The 26,587-nt window shown below is 44.3% G+C and overlaps 1 protein-coding gene across 3 annotated transcripts in view; it reads left to right on the top strand.

Moving 5' to 3' along the window:
* Positions 1 to 23,362: 23,362 nt before the first annotated feature.
* The window catches only part of COQ8A (coenzyme Q8A), a 52,136-nt gene continuing 48,911 nt past the window's right edge, over positions 23,363 to 26,587 (top strand). Inside the window, exon 1 of one of the 3 annotated variants that reach the window (XM_007988251.3) lies at positions 23,363 to 23,645. The gene's annotated coding sequence lies outside the window, so the exon portion shown is untranslated. Of the gene's footprint in view, positions 23,646 to 24,310; positions 24,455 to 24,478; positions 24,603 to 26,587 lie in introns of those variants that run through there. The other 2 variants (XM_007988249.3, XM_007988250.3) reach the window with 2 other exon arrangements.

The following is a 26,587-nucleotide window of genomic DNA, read 5'->3' as shown; positions in this document are numbered from 1 at the left end:
AAAAACTTGATTTTACCATTTCTGCTGGGAAGTCTGGAGCAAAGGCCACCGGCAGTGCCACTCAGCCTGAACATGGTGAGGGTGGGTGGGAGGGCAGGAATACAGAGACTCTTCCTTCACCAGGTTGCAGGTGGGCATCGACCTCTTGGTGGTCTGGTGCAGCCTCCCTGCCTGGGGCCCCCTACCTTGGGCTTGTCACTGCCCAAGGATCAGATGAGCTGATGGAGGACCCTGAGCCAGAGTTAGTTCTTAGCTTAAACTCTGCAGCCGTGCTTCTCAAAGTGTGGTCCCGGGGGCCCATGAGGTCAAAACTATTTTGTAATAAAACTACATTACCTTACCATTCTCCTTCTATTACAAGTATACACAGGAGTTGTCCAGAAGCTGCATGATATGATATGTGATATCACAAGGGATTGACTACAAAAGCAGATATGAGAATCCAGCTGTCTTCTCTTTCTTTCTTTTTTTTTTTTTTTTTTGAGATGGAGTTTTGCTCTATTGCCCAGGCTGGAGTGCAGTGGCATGATCTCAGCTCACTGCAACCTCTGCCTCTGGGTTCAAGCGATTCTCCTGCCTTAGCCTCCAGAGTAGCTAGAATTACAGGCATGTGCCACCACGCCTGGCTAATTGTGTATTTTTAGTAGAGATAGGGTTTCACCATGTTGGTCAGGCTGGTCTCGAACTCCTGACCTCAGGTGATTTGCCAGCCTCGGCCTCCCAAAGTGGTGGGATTACAGACGTGAGCCACCACGTCCAACCTCGCCTCCTGGGTTTTCAGCAATTCTCTCTGCCTCAGCCTCCCAAGTAGCTGGGATTACAGGTGCCTGCCGCCATGCCTGGCAAATTTTTGTATTTTTAGTAGAGATGGGGTTTTGCCATGTTGGCTAGGCTGGTCTTGAAATTCTGACCTCAGGTGATCCACCCACCTGGGCCTCCCAAAGTGCTGGGATTACAGGAGTGAGCCACTGCACCTGGCCGAATCCAGCTCTCTTCTATTAAGATACTCTATTTATTCTAGTAAAGAGAATTGCAAAAATGTAAACAAATGCCAGACTTCAGGAAAGTTTTTTGGTTTGCAAAAATATAGCTATATTCAAAAAACGTATTTATGTTAAAATGAAATGTTTATTTTTGTTATTTTTTTTAAAGTTGATACATAATTTTAAAAAATTATCAGTTGTAATTTCTCAACAGGATAGCGCTAACATAACAAAAGGTCTTTGCAGTCCTCAGTAAGTTTTACAAGTTTCAAGGGGTCCTGACACCAAAACGCTTGAGGACCATTGTCCCTCCAGAAGGCTGCGGCTTGTTTCTGGTGGCTTTACACTTCTGCTGTCCTTCAGCCACGTCCCTTTTGTGTCTCCAGGGACTCCTCCATTTGCCTTGAATTTCTCCTTCTGTTAGCTGCACTCCAGTGTGGCCACATGAGGGCAGCCGATTCCGCCCTTAGCCCCTTCTGGGGCCTCAAGCGCAGGTGTTCACCAGGTCGGCCTTCAGCATCCAGTTCCCACTGAGTCCCTGGCTGGTGGTACTGGAGAGGCAAAGATGATAAACCAGGTCCTTGTTCTGTGGGAGGCTCAGGCCTCCTGTACTGTCCCTCCCAGGGGCCAGGAGAGAGCAGCCAGAACCTGAGCATATCACAGGTTTGACATGTTTGGTGAATGAACATTATTATCTCCGTGTTGTGTAGAATTCCATCTTCCAGATCCTGAGCTTTAACCTGGAAGGGTTAGGCCTTCTTGCCATTGCCTGCAGGGAAGGAGCACCCTGGAACACTTACTGTTCGGGAGCACGTGGTTGTCATGCAGTAAAGTGAGAAGGGGAGAGGAGGCACCTTTTATCTAGCCTTGGATTAAGGTGGAAGTAAAGGGCATATGTGAAGTTTTCCCTGAAAGTAGGGCCTCATTTATTTTTTATTTTTTATCAGAACCAAGTCATGGACATCTCTAGCAATGAAAGCAAAGCCCTGCAGTCATTCAACATAGACATAATCTCTACATCCCGTTAGCCAGCAGCTCCTATGACTTCTCCCAGCAATCTTAAAGCAACCTGGCATGAAGGAGCTGGCTCAAATGCTGGTCAGTGGAAAGGGCATCAGCTCTGAAGTCTCAACACAAAGGTTCAAATCTGACCCTCCTGGCTCCTGGTCTGTGCTCTTTCCCCCTTACTATAATGCCAACTTCACTTTGGTTTTTACCCCCCAAATATTCATCGTTGTGTTGAGTCAACTCAATGATACATAAAAAATCAGCAGTCTCTGATCAAATGTGGCCTATTGGCTAAGAGGAGCAGGGCTTTGAAAGGATAGGCAAGGTAATATTCCTGGTTCCACCATGTGTTAGCTGTATAACCTCGGGCAAGCTGCTTAACCTCACTGAGTCTCAATTTTCTCAACTGTAGAAAGCAGATAACAATATTACAGGGTTGCTGAGAGAATAATATGACATTACGTTTCTAAAGTGCCTGCCTCATAGTAAGTGCTCAATAAATACCAGTTATAAACATCACTGCATTTGAAATTCACAACTTTTTCAAAGTTAGAGTCAGAAAGAATTTAAGAAGTCCTGTAATTCAGTGTTTTCCAAAGTATATTCAAAACACTCACTTCCCTCAGGATGCTTCATTAAAAAGGGTTCTGTGGCCAAATATGATGGGTTGTGTATTAAAGCCTCAGAGAAGCCACAGAGTAAAGAAACCTGTTGAACTTTGATTACTCCAACCTTTATCAAATGGATTTGACTGTAGAACCCTTTTCACACATCACTTTTTAACTTCCAGGTTGCTGGTAGACAGAGCTCAGTCACCATTAACCATCATTAAGAATCATAACAGATACTAGGTAACATTTTTGGAGGGTTTGCTCTGTGCCAGGCACTGTAATATGCACAAGGCATGTATTATCTCACTTTATTCATAACAACACTAAGAAGTAGTGCTATTGTCTCTTACAGATGAAAAAATAGGCTTAGGCCAGGCGCGATGGCTCAAGCCTGTAATCCCAGCACTTAGGGAGGCCGAGATGGGCGGATCACAAGGTCAGGAGATCGAGACCATCCTGGCTAACACGGTGAAACCCCGTCTCTACAAAAAACTAGCCGGGCGAGGTGGCGGGCATCTGTAGTCCCAGCTACTTGGGAGGCTGAGGCAGGAGAACGGCGTAAACCCGGGAGGCGGAGCTTGCAGTGAGCTGAGATCCGGCCATTGCACTCCAGCCTGGACGACAGAGCGAGACTCCGTCTCAAAAAAAAAAAAAAAAAAAAAGAAGAAAGAAAAGAAAAAATAGGCTCAGAAGACTAAGTAACTTGGCCAAGGTCACATACCAAGAAATCATCAGCATGCAGACTCAGGTTGGCCTGGCTCTGGAATTCAGCCTTGCCACCTCCCTGTACGGTTTCCGCAGCCCACTGCATCACACCTGACTGTTGGACAGTTCTTCCTTGTATTGAGCTGAAATCCAGTTCCAGTTCCAATCATACTGTTTCTCCAGGATACACACAAATATATGGTGAAACGTATATTTAGTTTTGATTCTAAATATCCTTTATTTGTCATTGTTTCTAGAATTGTATTTATTCTGTTCCTTTTTCTCTTGACTTGCTCAAGTACTTCAGCATTTCATTTGGACTAAAAAACACAATTCTGTCTGCTTTCTTATAGTATGATATTTGCATTTTTAGGAAGTGACACATTATCAAAACATATAAGAACTAAATTTTTTTAAGAGGGGAAAAAGACAAGGTTAGGAGACTAAGGTGGGAGGATTGCTTGAGCCCAGGAGTTCGAGAGCAGCCTGGGCAACATAGTGAGACCCTGTCTCTACAAACACCACCACCGCCAATAACAAAAAAATGAGTTGGGCATGGTAGCACATGCCTGTGGTCCTACTACTCAGGAGGCTGAGGTGGGAGAGTCACTTGAGGCCAAGAGGTCGAGGCTGTAGTGAGCCATGATCACACCACTGCACTCCAGCCTGGGCAACAGAGCAAGACCCCATCAAAAAAGAAAGTTTTAGATGTACAATAACAAAGTTATTTTTCCTGTAGGAATTTTGATAACAAAGTTGTCTTTTATAGCTGTAGTAGTATTGCCGTAAAGCTATGAAAGTACCTGACTTTTAGCCAAGTGTGATAGTGTCTCTCTCTCTCTCTTTCTCTTTCTCTCTCCATAGCAGCACATTGTTAACTGTTTCTCACCAGTAGCACTACTTTTATTACTTTTATGACTCATTGTCTCCCTTATTTAGTAAACAAAGCATACAGCCACTAAAACCAAGTAGCTGGACTATTCACAGCAGCTTTTCCCCCATACACTGTGGTAGTTCCTAACTACAATCTGTTTGTGACCAATAGCAGTTCCTAGTGATGCAAATAGTACTTTCCATTTAAACAATTTCATTATAGCTAATTCTAGTTCTGAACATACCACTGAAAGAAAAACACTTGAGTTCTCAATGTGGTTTGACCAATATAGCTTGGAACTATCACTTTCCTTGTTCTGAACACTATACTTCACTAGTTCGGCCCAAGATCTCATTATTTTGGGTAGCTGCATTACCCTATACATGCATATGGAGTTTGTCTCCACCCAATTAATTTTCCCCTGCAATTCTGCTATACATCAGCAGTTGTATTTTGGAGCCCACATGAAAGGATACTATACTTACATCTGTTCAAGTTCATCTGTTTAGGTTTGGCTCATTGTTCCAGCCTGTGATGATCATCTAGGAGTGGCGATCATTCTCCTTCAGCCCGTGTCCTCTGTGAAACTGATAAACCTACCCTAGAGCAGCACTTTCCAACAGAATGTTCTGTGAACATGGAAATGTACCAGATCTGTGTTGTCCAATATGGTAGCCACTAGCCACATGCAGCTTTTGAGCACTTGAAATTAGTCTCATGCAACTGGGAACTGAATTTTAAATTGTCTTTAATTTTAATTAATTTAAATAGTCCCATATGGCTAATAGATATCATACTGGACAGTGTCACAGCGCTAGATGTTTACCTGAAATGCAGGTAAAAATATTAAGTAGAACAGGGACCTGCTTTTGTCACTGAAGTCCAAACTCTGGACTGGGGATGGTCATTGAAGGATTATCAACGACCTGTATTTATAATAACTCAGTGCACAATTTCATCCACCAGCGTATATGAGTATCAGTGAAGGACTTTGTTAAATGCCTTGTAAAAAGCAAGATGGCCTAGATATATATGGCACTGCCCTCCTCTACCAGCCTCATGATTTTTTTTTTTTCCCTACAAAATAGGTTTTTTTTTGTTTTTTGTTTTTTCCTATTTGTAGAAGTCATACATACCTACTGTGGCAAAATGCAGGAAAGTACCTAGAGGAAATTAACAATGACCAAAATTCTGCCATCTTGAGATAACTACTGTTAACATTTCAGCATTTTTCTTTCAGCTTTTTTTCTGTGTTGGTATTTTTCACATCACTGAAATCATACCTTCTCTGTTACTTACCTCCTGTTTTTTTTTTTTTATTTAAAAAATATTTTTAAAAATTTTAATTGACAAAAATATATATCCTTATCATGTTCAACATGTTGTTACACTGTGGAATGGCTAAATCAAGTTAATAAGCACACACATTACTTCACATACGTATCACTTTTTGTAGTAAGAACACTTAAAACCTACTCAGCAATTTTCAAGAATACAATAGTTATTAACTGTAATTATACACCAAAAATAAAATTCTAAGGCCCTGCAACCATCTGAAGGGACCCCTCCTCCCGGCTAGGGCATTCCAAAGTTAGCCTAAAAAACTGGTTCAGGCCATGATGGGAAGGGAGGGTCGGACATGCCTCATTATGCTCTCCTCCCTTTGGGATTTCAGGAAAAGCCAACGAGCATTTAACATCAACATAGACCTTAAGTCCGCTAAGAAACATTTATAATCTCTTCTCTCTGAAGCCTGCAACCTAAAGGCTTCACCTGCGTGATCGAACTTTGGTCTCCACAACCCCTTATCATAATCCAGACATTCCTTTCTATTCATAATAACTCTTTCAACCAATTGCCAATCAAAAGTTTTAAATCTACCTAGAACCTAGAAGTCCCCTCATTTCAAGCTGTCCCACATTTCTTGACTGAAGCAATGTGTATCTTACATGTTTTGATGTCTCATGTCTCTAAATATACAAAGTAGGCTGTGCCCCGACCACCCTGGGGACGTGTTCTGAGAGTCTCCTGAGGGCTGTGTCATGGGTCATTGGTCACTCATATTTAGCTCAGGATAAATCTCTTCAAATATCTTACGGAGTTTGACTCTTTTTGTCAACAATACCATGTTGTACAATAGATTTCTTGAACGTATCCCTCTTATGTAACTGAAATTTTGTATCCTTTGACCAACACCTTCCCAACCCCTGCCTCCCAGTCCTTGGCAACCGCCATTCTACTCTCTGCTTCTACGAATTCAATTTTTTTTTTTTTTTTTTGAGATGGCATCTCACTCTTGTTGCCCAGGCTGGAGTGCAATGGTGCGATTTGACTCACTGCAACCTCTGCCTCCCGGATTCAAGCGATTCTCCTGCCTTAGCCTCCTGTACAAGTTCAACTTTTTCAAATTACACATGTAAGTAAGATCATGCAGTATCTGTCTTTCTGTCCCTGGCTTATTTCATTTAATGTAATGCCTCCAGGTTCATCCGTGTTCTTGCAAATGACAGGATTTCCTTCTTTTCTAAGGCTGAGTAGTATTCCATTGTGTATATATACCACAATTTCTTTATCCATTCATGCACTGATGAACACCTAAGTTGATTCCATTTTTTGGCCATTGTGAATAATGCTGTAATGAATGTGGGAGTGTGGATATCTCTTGGATATACTGATTTCATTTTCTTTGTGATGTATATATTATAGTAGCAGAATTGCTGGATCAATGGTAGTCCTGTTTTTAAGTTTTGCTTTTTACATTTTCTTTATATTTCTAAATTTTTAAGAGTTTTTATAAGTATTTCTCACATTATTAAATACTCTTTGAAAACAATCTTGAAGGCTGTATAATAACTCATTGTATCAATGGTTAATAATTTGCATCACCATTCCTCTGTTGCTGTACTTTCAGCTTGTATCTAAGTTTTTGCTATTACAAATGAAACTGTGCTGAACATCTTCTTGTGCAAAATAACTTCCTGAAGGTGTATTATTAAAATTAAGAATATCAACACTGTTAAGCCTAACTCTTCTGAAAGAGGAAATAAGGTTATCCCGGACCACGTGCTGGCTCTTAGTGGCCAATTCTTTCCCTTCTGAATGTTCAAGGCCACCCATTTCATCCTCTCTTTTAGCCACTCATCCCATATTAATGTCAAGCTCACCTTAACAAACTTTTTAGATTCTAATTTTCTTAGCCTTTTCGAAAATCAGGAAGACATTGCCTGCCTCATCAGTCTTCCAGCAGTATTTCTGTTCATGAAGGTTCCTTAAAAATGAAGTCTCCTGATCTGTGAGCTCCCTCAGTAGCCTTGAATATGACATATACAGGTCAGAAGACCTGAGTTGTTCTGAGGCAGCAAGGTGCTTTCTTACTGCCTCCTTCAGTACCTGGAGCTTCAATTTCTCTTTCCAATAGTGCTCTTCAACTTTCCATCCTGACCACAATTCTCTTTAATAGGGGAAACCAAAGGAGTGTGTGGCAGAGAGTGTCAGCTGCTGGGCAAAACTCATGCTCTCCTCTACTTCCCAGGCACACAGCTGGGAGACATCTCCCAGACTCCCCTGCAGCCAGCTGTGGTCATGTCATTGAGGGCCAGCCAGTGAAGCATGGGCAGAAGTGATGTGTGCCTCTGCCGGCCTGGCCATTAAGACCCCCTCATAGAGTGGAGATGACACCCAGGGAGACCGTGGAAGTCACATGATGAAGAGACCAGAGCTTTTGTTGACTAGTAGTGTGGAAGAGGAGCACCCTGCTGAACCACTCACCTCTCTCAACCGTTGTGTTGGATTGTGGACCTGTTTTCTTTTTGCCCACTCTGGGCTCATTTGCAATTATAACCTCATTGCTTCTGCTTGAGCTGTCTTTCCTTTGTCTTGGATCATGAAATCAAGCATGCCTAATTTTTCTCCAAATACCTTGGGATTCTCCTTCCTAACTCTTGGTACAGAGATGAGCTGTCCCAGGCTCCTGGATGACAGGGAGCTTTCTCTCACTCTCATCTTAGCAACAGGTTCCCCTAGTGGTACAGAATTAGATCCAAAATGGTGCTTCTCTTTATCATTTTCTCTGCTTTCTGAGAAATGGAATTGCCATTTTGGCAAGAATTTGGCAGAAATTGTATTTCAAATTTTAATACAATTGAGAAAAAACATAACCACAGTTGTCTGGTACGTAATGAAGGTAGATCTTGCTGAATGGAGCATCCTTCTCTGCAACTTGGTGGGTTTGAATGGCTGAGTTTGGCAGAAGAAATGGTAGAGAAATAAATGACTCTACAGAATAAAGGGGGAAGGATTTGGAGTTCTGGAAGCAATACAAAAGGGAAGGGGTAGGGAGGAGAGATGGGAGGATGAGGAGAGCCAGCTGGATCACTCTGTGAGGGGAGCCAGCCTAAAATCCTAATGGGACCGGATGGCTCAAGAGCTTTTGAGAACAGTGGTGTCCAATATGTCATCTGAAGTTGTTGTGTAGATCTCCTCCAATCCCCTGAGGGGTTGGTGCCAGGCTGGACAGGGACAGCACACAGATGGTGAGACAGCCCACAAGCCGAATTCTCCAGATGCAGGGGCTGAGAACCAGCGGTGACTGTACATGTGAGCCTCTGCCCGCCTTCCACGCTGGCCTCCCTCCTGAGAACTGGCCAAACTTTTGAGGAGGAATTTAGACTTCCAAAGAGTGGAGAATAGAAGTTTGAACCAATCTTATCTAGGGAGGCTCCCACTGACATCCAAATTACATAATAAACACGGCCACCAGTAAAATACTACTACTACTACTGCTATAAACAAAATAAGGAATTAAGTACACAGGTCAGGAATTTGGCCCCTTAAAACACTGAGGCCAGAGAGATTACACAGTGTGCCTCAACGACGCTCTGCTCTGTTCTCAGATTATCTGGCTCCTATTCCTCACGTCCTCAGTCCTTGCCTGGGAAGAGAGTGCAGTGAGCAGGGTAGCTCCTCACACCCTTCCTCAGGTACCAGGTGCTCCTGGGCCCTCAAGGGCTCAGCTCTTCCCTGAGCAGCTCCCGCAGGGGCTGTTGGGTTTATCGATTACTTGTTCTGTCAAAGAGCTGAGTTCAGGGGAACATATTAGGGGAGTGAGGTTCCTACCACCTTGGAGACAGTTTTTTCCTAATAAGGGGAAGCATGTGAGAAATATGTTCACTAATAAGTTTGTCAGTGGTCATAAAGATATTTTGTCTGATGGCAGAAAGCCTAAATCTTTGTTCCCATAAAAGATTTACTCCTCCAACCAGAAGAATGAACCAAAGGTGGTGAGACACTGGGGCCATCTGGGCAGCCATGGAGAGTTTGTGGATCTGACCCACTGTTCTCCTCTTGTCCAGATAAGGACGTGTGTTTGTATGTTGACTGGTGAGGATGGGAGGAGGTTTCCTGAGTGCAGAGTGCCAAAGCACAAAGCCTGAGATAAAAAGGCATAAATAGATCTAGAGCCTGACCCAGAGCCAGGCCCAGTGTCCTTGGGCTAGTAGGACTTGCAGGCCAGGTCCCAGTTGGGGAGGGGGAACTGGGGCTGAGCAGCTGTTGTGGAAATTTCCATGGGCTGTCCACTAGCTCTTGGTAAGCTCTTGCACTCGGCATGGCATGAGGAGGACATGGGTTATGAAAGAGGCACAAGACTTAGTCTAAGCTTATAAGGAGCTAGGTCCCTAGAGAAAAAACTCAGGAAGGCTTGCCAAAGCAGCAAGTAAACAAACAGGTTGGAAAAATTTTGAAACAAAGTTGTAAATAAGGTCAAGGCATGGAACCAGTCAAGAAAAGTCAGTATCATCTTCCAATTATTAGAACCTCATTTCACCTTCTAAGGAAAATGTTGAAAATACAAACTTCACATTAAGGTAAAAGTGGATTTTATTACTTTAAATACTAATAAAGAAGTGACAGATAATGTATTAGTTTTTTAAAGAAAAAAACTTTTTATAATTGCCACTTGCCAGAGTTGGAGATATTCTTAAGAATTCAGGTTAAACTTACAAAATCGTTTTTAATACAGAAATCAATGAAAAATTATCCAAAAACATTAGTTCCATGCATTGGTAATTATTACCAAAAGCCTTACAGTGTGCAATTTTGTAAAATCAATGTTGCAACTATCCCAGGAATTGGAGGTCTGTGTTTTTCCCCTCTCTAGTAAGATTCAGGTAGTGTGTGTGTGTGCACGTGTGTGTACATGCATGTGTGCATATGCAATGTATGAACCCACAATACTCACCATAATGCTGGACTCCCAATGCACTGGTTAGGATGCCTTTGCTTGTAATTAAAGAAGCTGTGAAGAGGATATATTAGTTCACATGGCTGAAAAGTTAAGTGTTAGTGCAGCCTTCTAATAAGCTTTAATCAGGGCTCCAGCTCCATTTCTCTCTAATTCTCTCTGCCTTGCCCTTTTGTGGCCAGATTCCTTTTCAGGCTGGCTTATTCATGGTTGCAAGATGTCTGTGAACAGCAACTCAGCCAACAACAACTCGTCTAAGGAGAGAGGAGCTATTGTTTCCTACAGCCATTGCATAGAAGTCCTGAGCTTCCTTCTGATTGGACCACCCCAGACCAGTCATTGAGGGCATGCCATGTACTGATTGGCTCAGATTCAAAAACCTATCACCTTGTCAAGTGGGTTGGGATTGACTTATACCATAGGGCATGATATGGTTTGGTTGTGTCCCCACCCAAATCTCATCTTGAGTTGTAACTCCCATCCCACATGTCATGGGAGGGAAATGGTGGGAGGTAATTGAATCATGGAGAGGGTTTTTTTCCATGCTGTTCTTGTGATAGTGAATAAATCTCATAAGAGCTGATGGTTTTATAAAGGGGAGTTCTCCTGCACAAACTCTCTTGCCTGCCACTATGTAAGACGTGACTTTGTTCTTCATTCACCTTCTGCCATGATTGTGAGGCCTCCCAAGCCATGTGGAGCTGTGAATCAATTAAACCTCTTTCCTTTATAAATTACCCAACCTCGGATATGTCTTTAGTAGCAGCATGAGAACAGACTAATATAGTAAATTGGTACCGGTAGTGGGGTGCTGCTGTAAAGATACCCGAAAATGTGGAAGCGACTTTGGAACTGGGTAACAGGCAGTTGGAACAGTTTGGAGGGCTTGGAACTTCCTAGAGACTTGTTGAATAGCTTTGACCAAAATGCTGATAGAACAGTAACATCTAGGCTGAGGTGGTCTCAGATGGAAATGAGGAAACTTGTTGGGAACTGGAGTAAAGGTCACTGTTGCTATGCAAAGAGGCTGGTGGCATTTTGTCCCTGCCATAGAGACATGTGGAACTTTGAACTTGAGACAGACGATCTGGGGTATATCTGGCAGAAAAAATTTCTAAGTGGCAAAGTGATTGAGGGGAAGCAGAGCATAAAAGTTTGGAAAATTTGCAGCCTGGTGATGCCATAGAAAAGAAAAACCCATTTTCTGGGGAGAAATTCAGGCCAGCTGCAGAAATTTGCACAAGTAACAAGGAGCCCAATGTTAATCACTAAGACCCTACCCAAATCTCATCTTGAATTGTAGCTCCCATAATTCATACGTCGTGGGAGGAACCTGGTGGGAGGTAACTGAATAATGGGTGCGGGTTTTTCCCGTGCTGTTCTCCTCTTGAGATCTGATAGTTTTATAAAGGGGAGTTCTCCTGCACAAGCTCTCTTGCCTGCCCCCATGTAAGACATGACTTTGCTTCTCATTTGCCTTCTGCGGTAATTGTGAGGCCTTCGCAGCCATGTGGAACTGTAAGTCCTTTAAAACTCTTTCCTTTATAAATTACCCAGTCTCGATTAGAAGTGTGAGAACAGACTAATACAAGGCACCACCCCTAGAGCTGGGTGAGACCAATGCCTCTCAAACTGATGGTGGCTACACAATGGGGAGGAGAACGGGTGACAAACATTCCCAATGTCTACCACACCTTGGTAGCAATTTAAACTTTTTTTTTTTTAATTTAAAGGGTACTTTCTAGGTATAAGACATTGTAAGAGATATAAAGATACACAGTTGACAATCTCTTTGGTATAAAAAGACAAGCTGACAAATAACTACAATACACTATTATTAGGTGTAATGTAAAAATGACACGTGTAAATGCTAAAACAAAGTACGAGAAATGTAAAGGAGAGAGACAGATTGTTTCTGACTGAGGTGATCAGAGAGGTGTTGCATACCAAATAACACTGGAATTAGGTCTTAAAGAGTGAGTGGGATTTTAATGATTACAGGAGAGAAGGGAGAGCATGGGAGGCAGGAGAGCTTTAAGAGTAAAGCCCCAGAGGCAGAAAGCCAAGGGAAAGGTTGGAGAAATGGCCCAGGTAAGTTGGAGGACAAGTTCTAGAAGTTGCTGCTAAGGCAAGAAATATTTCCCCAACACAAAGAAATCTCAGAGTTCAGATAATACCTGAGGAACTAGGGTAATAAAGTCAGGGTGCAAGGTGAATATGTCTTTACTTTCTCCCATGAAGAAATCTGGGTTAAGCCTCCATTTACCTGATTAGTGGGAAATTTAGTATCTCCTTCGTGGGGCTCCCCCAACTCCTTAATTGTGTTCAACCCAACGCTTTACACAGTCCAAAGAGGGAGCAGGGCCAGTCTGACTTTCACATGCAGCCAGAGGCCACTGGTCTCTCGTCAGTCTGGTGGACAACACGCATCCCCAGGTCTCTGTGGCTCCTCAGGGAGGATAGTATCACTCATGTCACCTTGAACTTGGTCATGAGTGTTCCTTCCCAGGATCCAGGGCCATTATCTCAGAGCTCTGCCCTTTAGTTAAATTCAGTTTCTCCATTTGCCAAGTCACTCACTGTCCCAAGGACTTTGGATAAGAAGTAGCTTGGGATATCCATGTGGATGCAGAATTTATTTATTTATTTATTTATTTATTTATTTATTTATTTACTTAGAGACAGTGTCTCACTCTGGTGGAGTGCAGTGGTGTGATCCCAGATCACTGTAACTTCTGACTCCTGGGTTCAAATGATTCTCCTGCCTCAGCCTCCTGAGTAACTGGGACTACAAGAGCCCACCACCATGCCCAGCTGATTTTTGTATCTGTAGTAGAGACGGACTGGCTCATCTGGCCAGGCTGGTCTCAAACTCCTGACCTCAAGTGATCCTCCCACCTTGGCCTCCCAAAGTGCTGGGATTAGAGACGTGAACCACCGCGCCTGGCTCTGGATGCAGAATTCCTATCCTCTGTTCCTCCCTGGAATCCACCGCACCCTAGAAGGCAGGGAGATTTTCCCTGTTGGCTGTCCCTCAACCCCCACCATGGGCTTCCCCCTTGTGCACCCTTTCCTGGTCACACACACCCCGCTGGGGTTCGTGGGGTGGAGGCATCTGTCTGAAATACTTGACATCTCTCTCATGGGTGCAAGGAAAGAAAATAAAACCCAAAGTTCAGACACCACTGGGACATTTTATTCTACTCGGATTTATAGGTCCACACCTCTTAGCCTCTTCCAGGATTGCTTATTTCACCCAAGGGAGCCAGGCCTTCCTGTGCTCTTTTATTAACAGTTCATATTAATATTTAACCTTCTTGGTCATTGGCAACATCTGTGTCCTTGGTCCGTCCTCACCTTGAAGTTGAAATTATTTTATTTGCAGCCACTTAGACCCTGCCTTGATGGCATTTCCTGGCCACGGCAGGCTCTGAACTAAGTCTCACTGTCTGTTTTGGATGCATGGTGACTCTCTTTCTGAGACAGAGTCTTGCTTTGTCACCTAGGCTGGAGTGCAGTGGCGCAATCTTGGCTCACTGCAACTTCTGCTTCTGGGTTCAAGTGATTCTTCTACCTCAGCCTCCCGAGTAGCTGGGATTACAGACACATGCCACCATGTCCGGCTAATTTTTGTGTTTGTAGTAGAGATGGGGTTTCACCATATTGGTCAGGATGGTCTCGAACTCCTGACCTTGTGATCTGCCCACCTTGGCCTCCCAAAGTGCTGGGATTACAGGCATAAGCCACCATGCCCGGTCGGTGACTCTCTTTTCTAAACTCCCCTTCACAATTTTGCTGTCTTCACCCTGCTTTTGTATACTCAAAATGAATTGGGCAACAGATTGTCAGAATTAGGCTTGGCTCATGGTTTGCAGCTTCTCGCCTGTTTGCTGCTTCTCTAGTTTAAAAACTTGGGGGTTCTAAATGTGGAAATTACTCCAAAACTTAGGTGAATTAGAAACAAGTATCCAGTGACTGTCTGAGGGAGAACAAAGTAAAATACATATTCAGCAACTAGGCAAGTAGGATGGCTTCCCCCACACAGTACAGCATTTAAGAACAGGAGAATGAATTATATGTTGTTTTGTTTTGTTTTTGAAACGGAGCCTCACTCACTCTGTCACCCAGGCTGGAGTACTGTGGCATGATCTTAGCTCACTGCAAACTCCACCTCTTGGGCTCAAGTGATTCTACTGCCTCAGCCTCCCGAGTAGCTAGGACTATAGGCATGTGCCACCATGCCTGGCTGATTTTTTGTATTTTTAGTAGAGACAGGGTTTTGCCATGATGGCCAGGCTGGTCTCAAATCCCTGACCTCAGGTGATCTGCCCGCCTCGGCCTCCCAAAGTGTGAAGATTACAGGCGTGAGCCATGGTGTCTGGCCCTATAAGCTTTTTTTTTCAATTCAGTGACTACTTGCCTAATTTTGAATGGCCAAAATAACCTTCCAGTTATTTTCCCTTAATGGAATCAACCTAGAATAGTTGCCTGGGGAGAGGGAACTGGGGGGCAGTCATTGGAAAGAGACATGAAGGAACTTTTTGGAGGTATAAAATTGTTCTATATTTTGATTAAGGTGTTAGTTACAGGATATTTTCATTTGTATGAACTGTGGACCTTAGATCTGTGCATTTTATCATATATAAATTATATCTCAATTTAAGCATAGAAAAATTAGACCAATGATTATGATATACTTGGCTAATGTCCATATGCTACAGTGTGTTGAAAAGAAAAATAATACCCTATTGAGAAGGTAGACATGTACTGCAAGCATAAGCTATGAAAACAGAAAAGCCGCAGAAATTGTTAACGGACTGAGCTGGGATGTTTCCAGTTGTGGGGATTCTGAGTCTCTTTTGTCATGTGCTTAATCACTTCTAATTGTATAGTCAGCTAATTACAGTAATTAGTCTTGCCTTAGTTCAACAGAGTTGAACTAAGTCATTCTCTTAACAGGACTGGGTTGGATTTTCCTGCATCTAGCAACTTCCTCAGATTGTGGCCTGCAATGGTGCATTCCTGGGGCTCGAGAAATGATTTGTTTGTGCTGGGATTTCACCAGAGTGAGGGGTGAGGGATGTGACTAATCATGGAGCCAGTGAGTTATGCGTGTCAGGCCTCTGAGCACAGCAAGAACACTTTGGGCTCTACACTGTCACCACTCTTGGCGTACAGACCCAGCCTTGGTTAGGTACAAGTCAATCACATTTTTTTGTTTTTGAGATGGAGTCTGGCTCTGTCATCCAGGCTGGAGTGCAGTGGCACGATCTTGGCTCACTGCAAGCTCTGCCTCCCAGGTTCATACCATTCTCCTGCCTCAGCCTCCCAAGTAGCTGGGACTACAGGTGCCCGCCACCATGCCTGGCTAATTTCTTGTATTTTTAGTAGACACGTGGTTTCACCATGTTAGCCAGGAGGGTCTTGATCTCCTGACCTCGTGATCCGCCTGCCTCGGCCTCCGAAAGTGCTGAGATTACAGGCATGAGCCACAGTGCCCAGCTGTCAATCACATTTTGAAAACATACAGGATTATTCACTGCAGCACCGTTGCAATAGCAAAATAATAGAAACAGTCTGTAGGACAGGAGACTGGTTAAATAAATTATGGTTCATCCATATGATACTGAGAAAAAGAATGAGGATGCTCTCTATGTACTGATCTGGAAAGAGCTTCAAGCTATATTGTTACATGAAAAAAGCAGAACTGAGTGCACAGTAAGGCCATTTGTATAAAATATAAAAGTATAGGTTTGTATTTGCTTGTTTATGTACAAAGAAACTGAAAAGAGAAAAGAAACTTAACAACAGGGAAGATGTTTATTGGGAAGGGCAAGGAAATTGGGGGCATGAGGGTTGGGAAGTGGGTAGGAAAGGGATGGAATTAGGGAAGACTTCACTGCAAACCTTTATAAAATAGATGTTTAAATATTCAAATGAATGTATTATTACCTAATAAAAGATTGAAATCAATTACTTAAAATGTACAAGACTTTTTTTTTTTTTTTTTTTTTTTTTTTTTTTGAGACAGAGCCTTGCTCTGTCACCCAGGCAGTGGCATGATCTTGGTTCACTGCAAGCTCCGCCTCCCGGGTTCATGCCATTCTCCTGCTTCAGCCTCCCGAGTAGCTGGGACTACAGGTGCTCACCACCACACCCAGCGAATTTTTTTTTTTTTTTTTAGTACTTTTAGTAGAGATGGGATTTTACCATGTTAGCCAGGATGGTCTTGATCTCCTGACCTCGTGATCCGCCCACCTCGGCCTCCCAAAGTGCTGGGATTACAGGTGTGAGTCACCGTGCCTGGCCGAGTTTTTAAGAATAGAAAAAAGTTTTAGGGGGAGGAGAAGTCCAGTGATCATATAATCTAACATTTCCCAAATAGTGGTTTGTAAAGGTATAATGAGAAATGTGTGTATTTAAAGCAATAGTGGGTGGGCCTGGTGGCTCATGCCTATACTTTGGGAGGCAGAAGCAGGCAGATCACTTGATCCCAGGAGTTTGAGACCAGCAAGGGCAACATAGTGAGACTCTGTCTTGACAAAAATATTAAAATAAAAAATAAAATAGTTGAGCATGGTAGTGCTTGACGGTAGTCCCAGCTATTCAGGAGGCTGAGGTGGGAGGATCACTTGAGCCCAGTAGGTTCAGGCTGTACTGAGCCATGGCTGTCCCACTGCACTCTATCCAGCCTGGGTGACAGTGATACCCTGTCTCAAAATAAAATATAACAAAGCAGTAGCGGAATCTGTTTTGACTCCTACTTTCTTATATTTAATTCATAATTTTTTCTTTTTGAGATGGAGTTTCGCTCTTGCTGACTAGGTTGGAGTGCAATGGTGCAATCTGGGCTCACTGCAATCTCCACCTCCTGGGTTCAAGCGATTCTCCTTCCTCTGCCTCCCAAGTAGCTGAATTAGCTAGGATTTCAGGCATGCACCATCATGCCTGGCTAATTTTGTATTTTTAGTAGAGATGGGGTTTCACCATTTTGGTCAGGCTGGTCTTGAACTCCTGACCTCAGGTGATCCACCTGCCTTGGCCTCCCAAAGTGCTCAGATTACAGGCATGAGCCACTGTGCCCGGCCCATAGAAGAATTTTTAAGCAACTGTTTTCCCATTATGACAAAACTCTCTGAGAGTCCCTGGGGTGTGGAGTGGACACAGTAGACAGCCGTGGAGAGCAGGTGTCCAGGCTATGACTCAGTTGCTTAGGCATCTTTCTGCTTGAAAACACCTCCTCTTGGCCAGGCATGGTGGCTCATGCCTGTAATCCCAGCACTTTGGGAGGCCAAGGTGGGCGGATCACGAGGTCAGGAGATCGAGACCATCCTAACACAGTGAAACCCTGTCTCTACCAAAAATACAAAAAATTAGCCGGGTGTGGTGGCAGGCACCTGTAGTCCCAGCTACTCTGGAAGCTGAGGCAGGAGAATGGCATGAACCCGGGAGGCAGAGCTTGCAGTGAGCTGAGATCGCGCCACTGCACTTCAGCCTGGGCGACGAGCGAGACTCTGTCTCCAAAAAAAAAAAAAAAAGAAAAAAGAAAAAAAAAAGAAAGAAAATACCTCTTCTTGTGCTTGTACAGTTACAATTTGTTTATTTTTTATTTCTTTTGAGATGGATTCTCCCTCTGTAGCCCAGGCTGGAGTGCAGTGGTGCAATCTCAGCTAACTGCAACCTCTGCCTCCCAGGTTCAAGTGATTCTCCTGCCTCAGCCTCTGGAGTAGCTGGGATTACAGGTATGCACCACCAAGCCCAGATCATTTTTTTTTTTATTTTTAGTAGAGACGGGGTTTCACCATGTTGGCCAGGCTGGTCTTGAACTCCTGACCTCAGGTGATCCACCCGCCTCAGCCTCCCAAAGTACTGGGATTACAGGCGTCATCCACTGTGCCTGGCCTGTTTTTATTAACCATGTTTAATTAATACCCCAAATGGCCCAGGAATCAAAAAGAATGTTGCTGTTGAACACAGCTAGGTAATGTGGAGCATGAAAATTATTATTCTACAAATATGCCTCAGGACTTTTTCTGCAGATCTGAAAACTGTGATTAATCAACTTCTCATAGAGAAAATTCAGCTCTTCCGCTTTAGAATCTAGTGTTAATGAGAAAATGTTGCAGCCAGTGTATAAAATGATTTTCCAGGTATTATAAAGAAAGACTATATTTGATGTGTCATTTATAAATGAAGGATGAAATCATTAAAGTTAACTAGTTGATTTTGGGTGTGCAAAATGTGAGAATTTCATATACTTATTATCTGTGGAGCAGTAACATCATGATGACTTTACAAATTAGGAAAGTCACTAAACAAAGAACAACAACTATAACAAGGAGCAATAACTACAAACCCTCGGGAGGGAGGAGAGTCTGATTTCCAGAGATGCTACATTATATTATTTAAAATGTCCAGTTTTCAACAAAAAGCACGAGGCATGCAAAGGTACAAGAAAGTATGGCCCATGCACAGGGGAAAATGCAATCAATAGGAATACAGATAATGTCTCCACCATTGGACTTATTAGACAAAGACTTTAAGTCAGCTACTTTAAATATATCCAAAGAAATAAATGAAACCATGTCTAAAGAACAAAATAAAAGTATCAATTTTTTTTCTCACAAAATAGGGAATATCAATAAAAACAAATTACTTTTAAGATCATCAAACAGATGTTCTGGAGTTGAAAAATATAATAACAAATGAAAAATCTAGTGGGGGCTCAACAGCACATTAGAGCAGGCTGGAGAAAGAATAAGCAAAATTGAAAATGGGACAATTGAGATTATCCAATTTGAGGAACAGAAAAAAAAAAGAATGAAGGGAATAAACAAACAGAGCCTCAAAAATCTGTGGGTTCCATCAAGCATACAAACATACTTACAATGGGAGTCCCAGAAGGAGAGGGGAGAAAAAGGACATAAAGAATATTTGAAGAAGTAGAAGAGAACTTCCAATTTTGATAAAAAGTATAAATATGCATGCTTTTTATTTTGATAAAAAGCATGTCCAAGAAGCACACTGAACTTCAAATAGGATAAACTCAGAGATTCACACCTAGACACATGATAATCAAACTGTTGAAAACCAAAGGCAAAGAGAGGGTCTTGAAATTAGCAGAACACAAATAAAAAAACCAACTTACCCTGTATTAGGATTCTCAATAAGATTAACATCTGATCTCTGGAGGCCAAGAAGGCTGTGGTATGACATGAAATGCTACCGAAAAAAAAACAACACAAACAAACCAAAAAAAAAACACCCCTTAATTAAGCTTTCTATATCCAGCAAAACTATCCCTCAGAAATAAAGGAGAAATCAAGGAATTCCTAGATAAACAAAAAACTGAAGAAATTCATCACTTAGCAAATCTTCCCTGTAAGAAATAAAAGGTCCTCTTCAGGCTGAAAGGACTTGAGGCATTAAGTCAAATTCACATGACATGAAGAATACTGGTAAAGGAAATTACATAGGTAAATATAAAAGGCAGCATAAATATGCAATAATTATAAATGTGTGGTTATGGGCATATAATGGATAAAAATGTAATCTGTATGACAATAACAGCACAAAGGAGGGGAGAAGGGAGCTATATAGGAGCAAAGCTTTTGTATATTATCGCAATTAAGTTACCATTAATTCAAACTAGAATGTTATAAGATGTTCATTATAATCCCCAGGGCAACCCATAAGAAAGAGGGAGGGAGTGATCAACTGTGTCAAATGCAGCTGATAGTTTAAGATGAGATCCGAGAATGACCATTTGATTTGGCAACAGAAAGGTCACTGATGAACAGTTTTAGGGGAATGGTGGGGACAGGTGTCAAACCTGACTAGATTGCTGTAGGTAGAATAGGAGAAAAGGAAGTGGAGATAATGAATATGGATAATTCTTCCAAGAATTTTGCTGAAAATGAGAGCAGAGAAATGAGAATGGAGGTGAGCCCAGGAGATTTTTTAATGGATTTGTATGTTGATGGGAATGCCGCAGAGTGGGAAAAACTGACTGTCTCCTCTGTCACTGTTGTTAAGGGAGAAGTTTGAAGATCAGAGGAAAGTTATTGGAGTATCATACTTTTCACCCTAAAGTCCCAGGCACAGGAATCTTTGATTATTGGGAAAATACACACACACACACATTTGTTTGAGTGTGTTTATATTACATAATACTGTACTCACAGATACATTTTTAAAAAATGTCTTAACTAAGATGGCAGTATATGATCATTAACTAATACTTTCAGGCATAACAGACAATCAGAGTGAGGTACCCCATGAATGAAATCTATGTTTCAAATGTTTTCTTGATAATTTTGAATTTTATTCAAAATTTGAAAGGCTGTATTATTGGCTACAGTTAGATCTGTCCTTGACCTTGCCTTGTAGTGAGGTTAACAAGAATAGTAATGACTGTTACTCACTGTTTTCCTCTTGTTCACCCTGCCCACATTATTAGTGTTATCTTCAGGCTGGGCTTTCTTTGCAGACACCTTGTTTAAAAAAACTTTTTATTATAGAGAATTGCAAACATATGTAGGTAATAATATAATGAACCCCAGTAGACTCATCATTCATCTTCCACTATTATCAACTTGTTACCTACAAAGCTGGTCCCCCACAAAATGGAGTCTTTCCCTCTTTGGTGTCCCAAAGCCAGTTTGGAAAAACAAAAGCAAGTATCAAGTAGTGCAGGCTTTATTGGATGGCCACGGAATTGAGAATAAGGAGCTTGGTTCACGAATTAACTTCTCAGCTTGTGAAAGTCAGGAAGTCACAAATATAGAGCCTCTTTAATGAAGGGGTTGGGCACTAAAAGCTAGGGGATAAATATTCATGTCTTTTTGGGAATGGACAGAGAACTTCTCAAAACTAGAGTATTACCTTCCTTTTTTTTTGTCGTTTTATGGTTTCTTCCAGTCATTGTCATGGTGATTATCAACTGTCATGATGCTGGTGGGAAAGTCATTTAGCATGGAAATTAGATTATAATGAAGTTAGAAGTTCTTCAGAGGTCAAGTGAGCTGCCATCTTGGATCTCACCAGTGTTTGGTCATGTGGGGCACCTTCTGACCACAGGTATCCTGTTTCCTAAAGGTAAGCCAGGGTAGAAATTCACCTGTCACATAGGCATGTAATGTAAAGAAACCCATGGCCTGTTCACTTCCCCTGTCCTGTAATATTTTGAAGATAATCCCATATATATTATTTCAGCTGATAATGTGTATCTCTGAAACACAACGACTCTTTTAAAAAATCTAACTACAATCCCATTATCACACCTGAAAAATAATTTGCAGGGAAAATCTTTGCACTAAAAGCCAGGTCAAGAAAGAAAGAAATGTGTCTTCAGTATAGTAAAGCTGAGGTCATTATTTAACAGGGAGTAAGGTCAAAGTCGTATTAATTGGAAGAAGATCCTGTCTTTGCATAGACTAGCTGGAGGTCATTTCTCTAGTAAATCAGACTGGCAGTCCTTGAAGAAAAACTAATGTTTGTGGTGGTGAGTTACGCTTGTTTTCAAGGTATCTTAGGAGAGAAGCTGGCCTTGGCATTGCTGGTGGAGTGGGACTGAGCTAGCATGGAAGCGGCCAATTCCCGCCCCACGTTTGTGAAACTAAAGCACCACATCCTCTCCCCACTTACCAGAAGCAGGAGTTGATGACAATCACATTCTCATCCAGCTCAAATCTGATGGGGTAGAGTTCGCAAGATTCAGGAAGTAATGAACCAGGAACTCTCTTATTCCATGGACTGTGGTCTGGATCACTAGGCTGGGAGGGCTTGGAGGAAGCGGGCAGGGAACAGCAGAACTGTGTAAGGGAACAGTTACTGTAGGAGGAAGCAACGGCCACCCTTGAAAGGCCTTGAGGCTTGGTCTTTTTCTCCTGTGTGGGAAAATGGAGCCAGCTGACCTAATCAAGGCAAGTTGTCAACTGTTTGGGGCAGTTACTTGAAACTTTAGTCAAAATAACTCTTTAATTGTCCTTTAACATTTACTTTGTATTTAGTGTGGTGAAGGTGGGGGAGGCAGAACTTGGACTGTGGGGAGGGCATGTGAAGGTCTGTGCAGAGAGGAGCACCCACCAGCCGACCAGTGCCCAGCCACAGAGGCCACAAGGCACAGTCTCCATTCTCCTTGGAAGAAAGCCCTCTCCTAGACCTGGGAAGAACGGAGCCTGACGTAGAGCTTGTGTTCACCCATATCACACACACTTAGAATTCTGTTCTTGGGGACTCAGGCAGATCTCTGGGAAGCCAAGCTCCAAGTGGTCAACGGGGGCTGTGAAGTTAGGTTCTGGATTTCAGTATAATAAAGCAGCCTCCATCCCCAATTTTAGGCATCAACATAGAACAGCTAACTTTAAATTTTTCCAAGGGAAAATATAAAACAAACGACTTTCAATTAAGTTAAATGTCAATACTTGTGAAACAAAAAGTACCTGTATCAGTTTAGAAATTTATGTTATGAAGGTGAAGGACTTGCGCCCAGGAGACAGGTCTGTGCCTTTCTCCAAAGATTATTTTGAGGGCTTCAATATTTAAAGGGGAAAAGCAGGCTGGAGAGGAAAGATGGAGGGTATGTTCACATTACTGAATACACATGTTGCGATAAAGGGAGCAGGTAGGGCAACAATTACGTATTTGTCTAGCGCTCAGTAAATAGACACTTTACACAAGATAAGGTGAATACAGAGTGGAGATACTTCACCTTTAATCTGTAGCTATCTGCTTAGGAACAAAAGGAAAGGCAGCTGCTTGCATGACTCAGCTTTCAGCTTAATTTTTTTCCTTTTGGCAGAGTGAATTTTCGTTTCACAATACCAAAAAAAAAAAAAAAAAAAAAGAAAGGCGGGGGGAGACTCAGAATAAGGAACAATCATTTGGCTTGAGTATTTCATTTTATGAGAAACTCACTAAGTTGTTATTTCTCTCTTTTCCACAAGAACGACTAACAGAGCTGCAGACAAGTGTTTGGGGTCATCTCAGTGGAAATTGTCGAGCCGACTTTGGCTCACACGTTCCTCTTCTCGTTAGGGAGGGAGTGACGGGGTAAATCTGCGTGCTGGTGGTGGCGGTGCCTCCCAGGGTTGCTCGGCTGGGCCGCCGAGGGCTAGACCCCAGCTCTATCCCGTGTGGGCTGCGCGTCCCCCAAAACCCCGGCCGTCAGCGACTGCGGACACCTGCACGCCCACGAGACTGGCGGGCGGACAGCGACTCGGGTGAGGGTCCTATCTCTCTACCCTAGGGGCGCGGGTGGCAGAGGCTTCCTGTTTTGAGGATGGTGCCACACAAAACAAGCAACCTTAGCCTGAAGGGCCCCGACGCCGGAGGTGGAAGTGCGCGGCCTTGCCCGCCGCGCTTCCCTTCCTCGGAGTGCTTTTTGTGGGCCCTGGGAAAGGGGCTCTTGCTACATAGAGAGGAGCAAAGAACAGGCCTCGCCCGGTCCTTAAAGCGGCTGCACCCTCCACGGCCCACAGTCGCGTCTGTTCGGTCCACAGCCTCCCTTCCCAGGCCCGCGCGGAGGCCCAGCAAGCACCAATCTGAAGGAACACAGGGAACCTTTGCGGCCGCGCACATCGCATCGCAGGGAAAAAGGCGCCCGTTCTCAAGGCGCCCGTTCTCAAGGCGCATGCGCGCAGGCCACCAACTCCAAAGCCAGGCCTCCAGCCCGCGTTTGCTAGAAGGAAAGGTAGCATGGAGGTGGGGAGAAGGAGAACGGGAGGGCCCTGTCTCCTAAGGTAGCCTCCCATTGGCTCCTCTTGCTCCGCCCTCGGTCGCGATTGGCTATGGGCTGGGAGCACGGGCCGAGCACGCTCCCACGCGCATAGCGGCATTCGGCAGGCGGCCGGCGGCGCAGCCAATGGGAGCGGTCCGCGGGGCGGGGCTTGGGCGCTGGGCCTCCCTGGAAGCGGGCGAGTTGGTAAACAGATCCGGAGCGCGTGCCGGGCGTCAGCGCGGTGGCGAGCGCGCGGAGGCGGGCACAGAGGGGGCTAGAAGGTGACCGCGGATCCCATCTTCCTGCAGCCGGGTAAGGCTGCCACCCGCCGGCCCGCCGAGTGCCCGGGCGCCGTCTGGCTGCGGCCAGAGCTGGGTTCAACACCCACCTGAGCCCTTCTTGCATTTTCTTCATGTGACAGTGCAGCTTACCCGCGAGTTTCGCTAGCCGCGAGCTTCAGGTCGGGACGCAGAGGGGGCGCCTCAGGTGCAGGGTGGGTCCTGTGCAGTCGTCTCACGTCCCTGGGTCCACCTCAGCCCCACGGTCCTGCGTCGGGGAGGAGACGAGGGCCACGTGCAGAGCTTTGGGTCCCTGGAACACGCCCGCTGCTTGCCCGACCGTCTTCCGGCTGCCGATCGCCCGTTGCCCGTGCCCTTTGGTCGCCAATACAGCTTTCCTGCTTCGCTTTCTAATAATGTCGTTCTTCACTCCCAGACCCCCTTGCTCTAAGTGTCTGGGGCTCTAGGCTCGTTGCCCCTGGCTGCAGGTTTGGGTCAGAACTTTGACTTCCTTGGCTGGAGCCAACTGTTGGGCTTCACAGGTGGGAATTTTGGGTGAACTTGGGACAGGGGATCCTTTTTGATCCTTTCTTCCTTTCGCTTTTCTTTGGCCTTTCCTCTTCTCCAAACACGGGGGGTCTTGTGAGTAAGGTTTGGGCTTACTCCCCTAAACTCGGAGCCTTTCCGAGGCTCATTCTCACCCATTGCACAGAGGTAACAGCCCCTCTGCCAAACCCTCCTTGGGCGATGGGGAATGCTGCAGGGGCAGGTTTGGGTGTTGGGACTCCCCATTTGGGTGAGATATGTCAGCTTCCTGAAGGGTGAGAGGCTTTTGTGCAGTGTCTTCCAGCCTGAGTTGGGCCTGCAGCCTGTTGAAAAACTTGTGCACGTTCACTTGGGCCTTGGATCTACGTGACAGGACTGAGTAGCTGGTCATGCCAGGCCTACCTGATTGCCAAAGGATTTGAACATTCATTGATGCCAGCTTGCTAGTTGTCACGCTGTGGATGGGTGGGTCGTCCTGGCAGGAGGGCTCTTGGGAGACTCTTCTTTTGGAGGAAGGCCTTTCTCCTGACGAGAGACAAAAGGGGAGCTACAGGAGCAGCATCTTTAAGAATCAGGCTGCGGGGCGCAGTGGCCCATGCCTGTAATCTCAGCACTTTGGGAGGCCAAGGCGGGTGGATCACCTTAGGTCAGGAGTTCGAGACCAGCCTGGCAAAAATGGCAAAACCTCATCTCTACTAAAAAAAAAAAAAAAAAAAAAAAAACCAAAAATTAGCCGGATGTGGTGGCGGGCGCCTATAATCCCAGCTACTCAGGAGGCTGAGGTGGGAGAATTGCTTGAACCTGGGAGGCAGAGGTTGCAGTGAGCCAAGATGGCGCCCGTGCACTCCCCACTGGGCGACAGAGCGAGACTCAATCTCAAAAAAAAAAAAAAAAAAAAAAAAAAAAAGGCTCAGACAATGGCTTTGAATGTTTTGTTCAGCCTTGCAAATGGTGCGGACTATGCAGAATCATGATTTGGGGCCTAATGTTGGGCAGCTAGCTCAAAGGAAAAGTGAACCAGGCAGTCTGGGCACCTCCCTCAGAGCCACTGTGTTATCTAAGACAAAGTTTTTCAACCTGTGGACTCATGACATTTTGGACCCGTAATTCTTTGTTGGCGGGGGGCTTGGCCTATGCATTGTAGGATGTGCAGCAGTATCCCTGGCTTCTGTCTACTAGACTAGCACCACTCCCTACCCCTTCTAGCCCTTGTGACCATCAGAAATGTTTCCAGACATTGCCACATGTCCTCTGGAGGGCAAAATCTCCCTTGGTTGAGAACCACTGAGGTAAGACTCTAAAAAGAGTTGTCCTATGCTGCCAGAGGCCCCTCTGGGACCTGCCCGTGAGTAGGTGAGAGGTTTAGGCAAAGGGTAGTGTTGTGCCTCCTACTCTAACGCAGTGGTAAAAGCCATGTAGATTGGCTACCTGTGCACCTAGCAGGGCAGAGGCAAAACCTGCAAGCAGAAAGGAGGTAGACATCCATGGGCATGTACTATGCCTGCTATATGTGTGGCAGTGACTGCCTGGGTTGGGGGTGCTGGAGAATTGGAAGACTGGTAGCTTCTTGGCTACAGGCAACAAAGGGCACCCAAAAGATCCCCTAACTGACTAAGGAGTG

Source organism: Chlorocebus sabaeus, chromosome 25, assembly GCF_047675955.1.
Source record: "Chlorocebus sabaeus isolate Y175 chromosome 25, mChlSab1.0.hap1, whole genome shotgun sequence".
In the NCBI taxonomy this organism is placed as follows: Eukaryota; Metazoa; Chordata; class Mammalia; order Primates; family Cercopithecidae; genus Chlorocebus; species Chlorocebus sabaeus.
This window is presented reverse-complemented; position numbering and strand designations above follow the sequence as displayed.